Below are 9,120 nucleotides of genomic sequence, written 5' to 3'. Positions count from 1 at the left end.
CCACATTGGTAGCTGGAAAGAAAAAAGAGTTATTTATAAAAAAAGATGGATACTCTTAATGATGTAAGGCCTTTTGGAGAAAACCGTGCGAGCTTGGCCCAAAGTGGACAATATCACATCATGTTAAGAGTATCTTTGGGCCGTTTTAGCCCAACAGAATCTACTGTGTAAGCTTCTTAAACGTAGAAATCAAAATAGTTCTAAAAAGGTGGAGTAGGCGTGATTTGATCCCAGGGGTTGTGGGCCGAAGATTAAGCCCTGTGCCAGTGGCACCAGACAGAGCTTGAGTGTCATTTTATCTATTTATATAATTTCCTATATACACTCTCTCTCTCTCTCTCTCTCTCTCTCACACACACACAACATATATATATATATATATATATATATATACGGGGCTTGGATCGAGGTGTAGGGGTGGCGTGGCACTCCCTCCCTCCTTTGTAGCCCCTGAGTCTGTGCCGTAATTAAAAGTGCACTTGAATGATGCTTCCTTTATCTCAATTTATGTGGGACAGTAGTTAAAATTTTGAGATTCAAACTTCTAAACTTTGATCGTAAATTTGAATATAGAAGTTTTAAATTTTTTAAAATAAAATTTATATCTGAAAACTACATAAAAGGTAATTATAAACACAATAATTAACAACTTAAAAGACCTATAAAGAAACTCCGGTCAAAGAAAAACTTGGTTGACTCTCGAAATTCTAACTACACTACATAAATTGGAACAGAAAAGAGTAGTACATAGTAGAAAATTCAAATGGAAAATAATACTCTATGTCTAATTGAAGAAAATATTCACCCGAAATTACCCATATTTCTAATATTATCTACATGACACTTTTATACATTATTATACACTTTTATACAAGGTTGATACATTGTCTACAGTAAGTATGTTATGTTGTATATCGTGTGTATAAACACTGTTGCAAACCAAAAAAAAAAAAGTTGAATATGCGAATGTAAAGTAAAAACTAATATACGTTCCCGCGCGATGCGCAGATCGTTTCAAAGAAAAAAGTAGCAGGGAGAAGATAATAGAAACAAATGAATATGAACCATTTGTGATATATGCGACAAACTCAATACTGTACCATTTATGCGTAATAGCACACAAACATGGTGTTGGCAATTTCCAGTTGGTCTGGATTTATTTGCCTTCTCTTTCACCTTAAGCTCCTCCTTTTCTTGATTTTGCTTTGCTTGTGCTTTGGTTTCTCCTGCTATCTTTCCAATCCTTCCCATATCACTACAGAAATTTCCCCTTCCTTTCGCCCTTTGCTTGTCTAATGCAGCCTGCAAATGAATTCATTTTTGCATTCAACAAATGAATAAACATGTAGCAATTCATTAAATAGAATAGATGATGATAAGAAGAAAAAAAATCAACCTCAATATGCTGTAATTGACACTTTTGCCTTTTCTTCTTCTTCTTAGTTTCCTAGTCAAGTAGAAGTTTGTTGAGCTTCTCATACCTGAAATTTCTCTTGTTAGTTAGAGGGCAAACAACTCCGCCTATGTGAGCTCACTCACATTGCCGGTCCCAAGCCCGGATAAAGGAGGAGGATTGCCGAGGGTCAATCGGAAACAGCCTCCCTACCCAGGTAGGGGTAAAGCTGCGTACATCTTACCCTCCCCAGACCCCACTATTGTGGGATTACACTGGGTTTGTTACAGTTACAGTTACAGTTAGAGGGCAAACAATTTTGGTCAAGTATATCATAAGAATCACGACATAATTGCCAGACATATAACTTGTGTGTCTCAATTCTTCAAATGGGAAAATAAACTGGCTAAATTTTGTATGTCTAGAATGAGTGAAAATTTCTCAAGAAGCTGAAGCTGAGAGGAAATAGATGCTCTAAATTGCTCCATCTTATTTCACAAAACCAATATCTAACACGATATTCAATTACCTCACAATTTTAGCTCATTTAGAATCTCACATTTCCTTTCAATGCTGCTAAAATCTCTTCTCCTGAACTGGAACATTTGACACCATACTTACAACCTACATACCTTGGAATAACAAAAATAATAATACCTTGTTGTAGAGAAGCAGGGACCAAGGAAAGTAAAATGCAAAAAACACTTGAATCTATACAACTTAAAAGGTCATTCATCAGCTGTATCTATTAGCGGCCTTGCAACCAACAAATATTTACCCAAAGATATCTCCTCCAAGCTTACCAAATTTCCGCACTGTATCACAAGGTCGATTTGGACCATCAGAATTCAAGGTGACTTGAAGAACATGTACGCTTATAGAACGGAAGCAAACACATACTAACCTGGAAATGGCATACACATGGATTAAACACAGGGTAACCTTGAAATGGCTTATACATGTATTAAATTTATCAGAAGCTTCTCCTAAAATAACTAATTACATGATTAACCTAAAAAGTACAACCTTAACGGCTTGGGCTGGCCTCAATTTTAGCCATAATCTCTTTGGCAAAGTAATGTAGGCAATGGTGGCTATCTGCTTGCTTACGATCCTAGAGTTTGCACTGCAAAATAATCTGCAAAAACAAACAAACACAATTAATTAATAGACCAAATCATAGATCCTAGCTAGAAGTATAAATAGCAAGAAGTCCTGCCAGGTAAGGGAAATTTGATCTCTTAAATCAGATAGAACATCTATTAAAAGAAGAAAAACTATTAACAATAACCTCTTCCATCTACATAGAAAATAGAGATAAAAACTGATTATGAAAATAAACAAAGCTTATAAAAAACACCAAACATTTCTATGAGGCAGAATAGTATATTCTATTGAGAATAAGTCTCGAGCACGAATTAAAAAATCTATAATCTTCCAATATGTAGCTTTGTATATAATATATAGTATAAATATGTACCCAGCTTACTCGAAATTCAACAAAGAGTAAAAAAATAATAAAAACAAAAACTGACCAACTTAAAAAAAGTAAAACCCGTTTTTCTTCAGCTGTAAAAAAAGAAATGAACGAAATGAACACTTCTTTTTAAACAAAGTACGAAATGAACACTCTTTGCGCATAATTACATACCAAAGATAGCATATATGATATATCCAACCAACCACAAAAGATAGATTTTTGTTTTACGTTACATGATATTTAACCATAAAGGTATTACAAACTGCATATCAAATTCTTGCAAACACCTAAGGGTTGGCTTCATCTCCTCTTGCCTTACCTTTGTAGAGTGATAGGCAGACTCAAGAGGATGAGATCCGACGATATCGCTCTTAAAGTAGAGAAGTTGTAACCATCTCCAAAACTATAAGTATTAAATTCAAATTTTAAATATGTATCTCTTAAAACTAATTAACCACTCTCAATTCAAAAGTTAATACTAAACAAACATGCAAATGATACAACTATATAGATGTGAGATGTAACTGAAGTAGTAGTCCAAGTAAACAGGGCTTACTATTTCTTTAGACTGACATTATGAAATCTCCAAACGTTAATAAAAACCAACTACGCAAGAAAAATTAGATGCAAAAGAAACGTATATAGCACAATGAAATTTACAAACATGGAAACAATAGTACTACACTGATTTGAAAATGTTACCAATATAGTAGTCTTTCATGGTTTCAATTGTAGCAGCAGTTCTATCAATCTGAATCATCTAGCCTATCTTTTCTTCAAGGGTCGTTCGATGAAAGAAGATCTTTAACTCTAACCCCATCTGGTTGTTTTGGCTCCTCGTACTTCATGTACTTCTGTTAGTATTAGTTATGATTGACAGGGAAGTATTGAGAAGATATTTTGGTGAATATATTTTCAGATTGTGATTATAAGGCACCTATTCCGAAAAGGTTTAAGTTAAAAAGTGTTTATTCCTAAGAGATGTATCTGTTGGTTTGAATAGACACTTAGGTATTATAAGTAACAGATTATTTCCAAATATGAATAAGATTCTTTTCTTTCTGTTTCACTTTCACTACAAATTACAACATTTTGTTCTTGTGGGAAATTCGAATTCATTGTTGGTATTCGAATTTCGGAGGCTTTGTAAAATCCTGGAGGAATTCTGCCACCTTCCCTGCAGCAACGAAGTGAGAGGCTTAAATTCCTTAAGGACAAAGATAACGCTATCAAAGTCGGATTGTTCTTCCCCAAGTATTATTTTCTAACAATAACAAAGGATGGAGAAGGATTACTCTATCAAAGTCGGATTGTTCTTCCCCAAGTATTATTTTCTAACAACTTCTGAGCCATTACATTCTTGTTGATGCAGCTCCACCATAACAGCGGAGCTCCAACCCACCAAACCCAACATTTCCTATCCATTTCGACCTCCTTAACACTATTATGACATATAGAAGATGTGAATTTTTACTATGGTGCTTGGAATTTGATTGAATAACCAGAAAAATACAGGTTGAACGGTGTAAGAAAATGCACGATCTTGAATGTTTTAGTGAAAAAATGCAGTAGGCAAAGTAGCAGAGATAGTGCTAGTAGTATTTTGGCATATCAACAGCACCAATACCTACAAACACCGATAAACAGCAGAATAGCATGTTTTTAAAATCTTTAATATGTTCATGGGCACGGTATAAATTGCAAAGGAAAATATCAAACAATTGTTCTAGCATGGATCCTTTCTCTTTTGTTTTTGTACTTATAATACTCGTCATTCGACATTCTTACTGCAAGGATATAATTATTATCAACCAAGGTGAAAAAAGAAGCTGCTTGAATGACATTAGAGGTCTCAAAGCTTTGTATTGGTTCTCAAAATAAAAGGAACTTAGTACCAACATCAGGTAATTGGATGAATATAAATGCAATTTAAAGACATTTTCTAAATATTGAAGATTGTTGTTGTTGAAGAATGCATTTTATTTCTTCTAGAGATCAAGTTCATTTCAGTTCTACCTTTGGCACTTTAATTAGTCCTAATATTAATAAATAGATTTGGTCTCGTGTAAATTTAAAAAAAAAAAAATTGTGAAATTCATTACATTTTACTGCTGAAATAGAGATAAAGCAGTAAGCAAATGGCACACTATAGTGAGACTTATGGTGGCACAATTAGGATTAGCAGTCGTGACACTGGAATTTACTAAATCGAAAGAAACACATACCTCAACTTCATTAGCCTAAAATTTGTAAATAAAGAAACTGCCAACTCTTGAAGGCTGAAGCTATTACTCTCTTGACTGCAACAAAGTTCAACTATATGTCATTATTATTCCACATGAATGTTACAGAAAAACTAAAAAGAAAAAATAAAGAAACAAAACGTAAATATACTTTCAAAGTCAAAACGAAGGTTGTAAATAAATAACCTCTGAAGATAGAATCAAATACAGTCAAACCTCTCTATAGTGGCAGCGTTTGTCCGGAAATTTCATGGCTGCTAGTGCTATTATGCATGTATACTGGCATTCGGTATTTAGACCTCATTTAGCCGTTATAAACAAAAGTACGCAAACAATTAACTTTTTGTACTTTTTATGTTATAAACGAAAACAATATACTTGTAAATTTTAAAATCTCAATTGATTTTCATATCTCATAAACTAAAAATTGAAAACACTAATAAATTACTACTAAATCCATAACTAGTTGTACCACACAGATAAAGAATTAAAATCTATGGAACATATGCATTTTAAATTAATTGAGAATTTAAATATTTCAAGTTTGACGTAAGAACTCTGCAATTGTAGGCTTTCGTAAATTCTAGTCTCTTAGTGATAATATAACGCTTGAACTGACGAAGAATTTTGTCCAAACTTTTAACAAAAGGAAATTAAATAGTTTTCCCTTGAAGGTTGTCTAACAGTTGATTCTTCTATCTCCAAGTAGCAGTAGGTTGAGGCTCTTCATCAACACTTTTGTTGTCACATAATATATTTCTTACAAAATATTATTACATGCTATTTAAGTATGGTTGTTATAGAGAGGTAATTTTACAAAGAGTGTACCGCTATAATGGATGTCATTGTTGTTATAGGCAAAATGTTGTTATAGAGAAGTACAATCTAACATGAAAAATCGGTTTCGGAGAAAATCAGACCGTTATAGTGAAATGTTGTTATAACGAATGACAATTATAGAGAGGTTTGAGTGTATTTATATGCTCACCAAGAAAGTAGAGAGACAATTATATAGAACCCAGAAATTCACATTCAATTGAGAAAGATGAAAAACCATACAGCCCTTATGAAAGGGGAAAAAAAAAACAAAGAGAAAAAATTGAATACCCAGTAGCAAAAAATACAAAAAACGTTGAATTCAACTCTCCATAAATACCATGTTTAAGTTGTTTAAGGCATATTACCAAACAAATTAATGCAATAAATAAACAAAGAAAAGCAAGAAGTGATAATCTAATAAACCATGTCAAGTACATCAATTATGTTTACAGAAATTTAAGTACTATCCATGAATTAGAAATCATACTCTCACCTTGGTGTAAAGAGAGCTTTTCGGTAGAGAACATCCAGGCTTTATTCTTTTCAAGAATTATGAGGCTTAACAAACTGTGGTATCGTGGTATCCATTGTGAATAAAACTGCTGCATGCTGATATATAACCGTGGATTAGATTTTGAATTTAAATCATATTATCTAAATGCTTTTGAATATAAACGTGCTTTTGTGTTTGGGGCAATTCGCAGAATTGTCCTTCTTTTGGGGTGGTCTTTAAATTTTGCCATTCATATTTGAAATCTTTAAATTTTGCCCTTCGCTAAATCCCATGAGTTTCAGGTTCGAACCCCCACACAGTCAAAATTTTAAAAAAAAAATCGCAAGGCAAAGTTTAAATTTCGCTATGCCCCATCGGTATACACTTGTGAAGGAATTAGCAAAGTTATGCCGGACCCGGTATACTTATGCCTCATGGCAGACTTGGCATAAGTATGCCGGTTTCGGCATAACTTTGATAATTCCTTCACAAGTTTATGCCGGATCCGGCATAAAAGTTTGCCCATTAAAAGTATGCCCCCATCGGCATAAACTTGTTAAGGATTTACCAAACTTATGCCGATGGGGGCATACTTATGCCTTATGGGCAAACTTTGCCTTGAAGCATATATATGTATTTTTTCAAGCATATATACCAAAGTTACATGGAAAAGTATTATGCTGCAACCAAATGTCCATCCCATATACAAATTCACACTTTGGCTGGCAATACAAGGTAGATTAGTAACTGTTGATAGACTTCACAAATTTGGCATTCAAGTGCCACCTGATTGCATCTTTTGTGGGCAGACCCAAGAAACATTTTCCCATCTTTATTTTGAATGCTCCATCACAAAAGGGATGTGGTACAGATTGTTGGTATGGCTGGGGTACACTAGAAGAATAGGGGGCTGGCAAGATGAAATCAAATGGATCTCACACATTGCTAGACACAAATCAGGCCACTGCTCCATTACTTGCTGCATTTTTGGTATGCTAGTGGCATTGGTTTGGAGAGAAAGGAACCTACTCATATTTCAAAATACTCAGTTTCTTCCTGATAGACTCTGCAGAGAGATTGCATAACATATTCACATCCAAGGCAGGAACAACTTCAAATGGCAGAGAGCTCTTGCTGCTATGAATTGCTATCCCTAGCTAAGTGTAGTTGATTGAAACTGGTTGTTATTTTTTTAATGTAATAGTTGCTCCTAGTTTGACTTATACAAGTTAGTGAGTAGGAATTTTACCATGTACAGTTGAGGGTCAGCTTCAACTTTGTGCTGTACAAGTTTTTTGGATGGAATAAAATAGACTTTCAACCAAAAATAAAGTTTGCCTTATAAGGCAAAGTTTAAATTTTGTATGCCCCCTCCGGCAGACTTTTAGTTATGTTTAACTAAAAGTCTGCCGGAGGGGGCAGACTTTTAGTTATGCCGGGTCCGGCATAACTTTAACTTTTTCTTAAAGATTGTATGCTGAATCCGGCATACACTCCCTCAGTCCTGTCTTGCGAAATTATTTTTTTATTTTATGCCTGAGCGGGGGTTCGAACCCAGAACTTCATGTATTCGCTCATCTTTCTAAGCAAAGGGCAAAATTTAAAGACTACAACTATGAAGGGCAAAATTTAAAGACCACAAATTTGAGGGGCAAAATTTAAAGACCACCCCAAACGAAGGGCAATCCGTGCAAAAAAATGTTGTGTTTGTGAGTTAAATGGAGTTAATGGGGTTAAGAGATGTGCACTAAGGTTAAATTATTTAGTTTTTTTTTTCTTGCTTTTTTGTCTTTTTCCCTTTTCTCTTTTCTCTTTTCTCTTTTCTCTTTTCCCCTTTCCTTGTCTCTTTTTTTCCCTTCCTTTTTTTTAAAGATACAAATAAAATTAAAATGCAAAACTATAAAATTCTAAGTAACTGTTTGGAAGTTCCGGACCACTATCTTGATTTGGTGGAACCAAATTGTCCCTGTGTTTGTAATTTTTTTATTTCTCTTTTTTCATTTATTAACTTCACCACTTGGTAACTTCCAATTATTATTTTTAAATTAAAATTAAAAACACTAACTAAATTAGCTAATTAATAACTATTCTAACCACTTTTTGTCCTATAACTATCCTATTTTTAATAATACTACTCTCTATGAACGTGCCACCCACGTCATTCTCTTTCAATCGTAATAAATGTTAGGTTATATTATTTATTTTATGAGGTACAAAAATATTATTTGATCGTATCCATTTAATATTTCCCATCAAAATGTTGTTTTTGATAGATATCCTTTATGCTTTTACCTATGTGGGAAACTATATTAGGATTAAAATAATCAACATTAAGAATTGAGTTAGTAACGTTTTAATTACATTTCCTTTGTTTTTTGAGGTACAAAGTTTTATACTATTAGAGGTAAAATCTTTTTTGTTTAATTTTTTTTTAAGTATTTTTCTTGACCAAATGATTTTTTTATTTTTTATTTTTCATCCGGTGTTCGGTATTCGTTACTGAAAACCGACTATATTTGAATTCGCATCGTGTATGGCCCATTCGAGAGAAGCGCTCCCCACTAATAGTTTTTCCTTGACCAAATGGTTGTGATGACTTAATTATGAATCCGCGACTTAAGTGAGTCAAAAAAAAAAATTGGAACCAAAATAACACAAAAAAAAAAAAAGAAAAAAAAAAGAAGTTACCAAA

At 33.5% G+C, this 9,120-nt stretch overlaps 1 long non-coding RNA gene across 2 annotated transcripts; it reads right to left on the bottom strand.

Moving 5' to 3' along the window:
• Positions 1-869: 869 nt before the first annotated feature.
• Positions 870-6,574, bottom strand: LOC132612365 (uncharacterized). Of its 2 annotated transcripts, XR_009571741.1 has the most exons (6): positions 6,429-6,574; positions 5,099-5,173; positions 2,420-2,531; positions 1,923-2,297; positions 1,397-1,481; positions 870-1,302 (listed from the first exon to the last, which is right to left on the bottom strand). It is a non-coding gene; the product is annotated as an uncharacterized LOC132612365 (long non-coding RNA). The 2 variants fall into 2 exon arrangements; XR_009571740.1 differs by having other exon boundaries at positions 1,397-2,297.
• Between the last annotated feature and the right edge of the window lie 2,546 nt (positions 6,575-9,120).

Source organism: Lycium barbarum, chromosome 9, assembly GCF_019175385.1.
Source record: "Lycium barbarum isolate Lr01 chromosome 9, ASM1917538v2, whole genome shotgun sequence".
Taxonomy (NCBI): domain Eukaryota; kingdom Viridiplantae; phylum Streptophyta; class Magnoliopsida; order Solanales; family Solanaceae; genus Lycium; species Lycium barbarum.
Note: the sequence above shows the minus strand (reverse complement) of the source record. Positions and strands in the feature narration are given on the sequence as shown.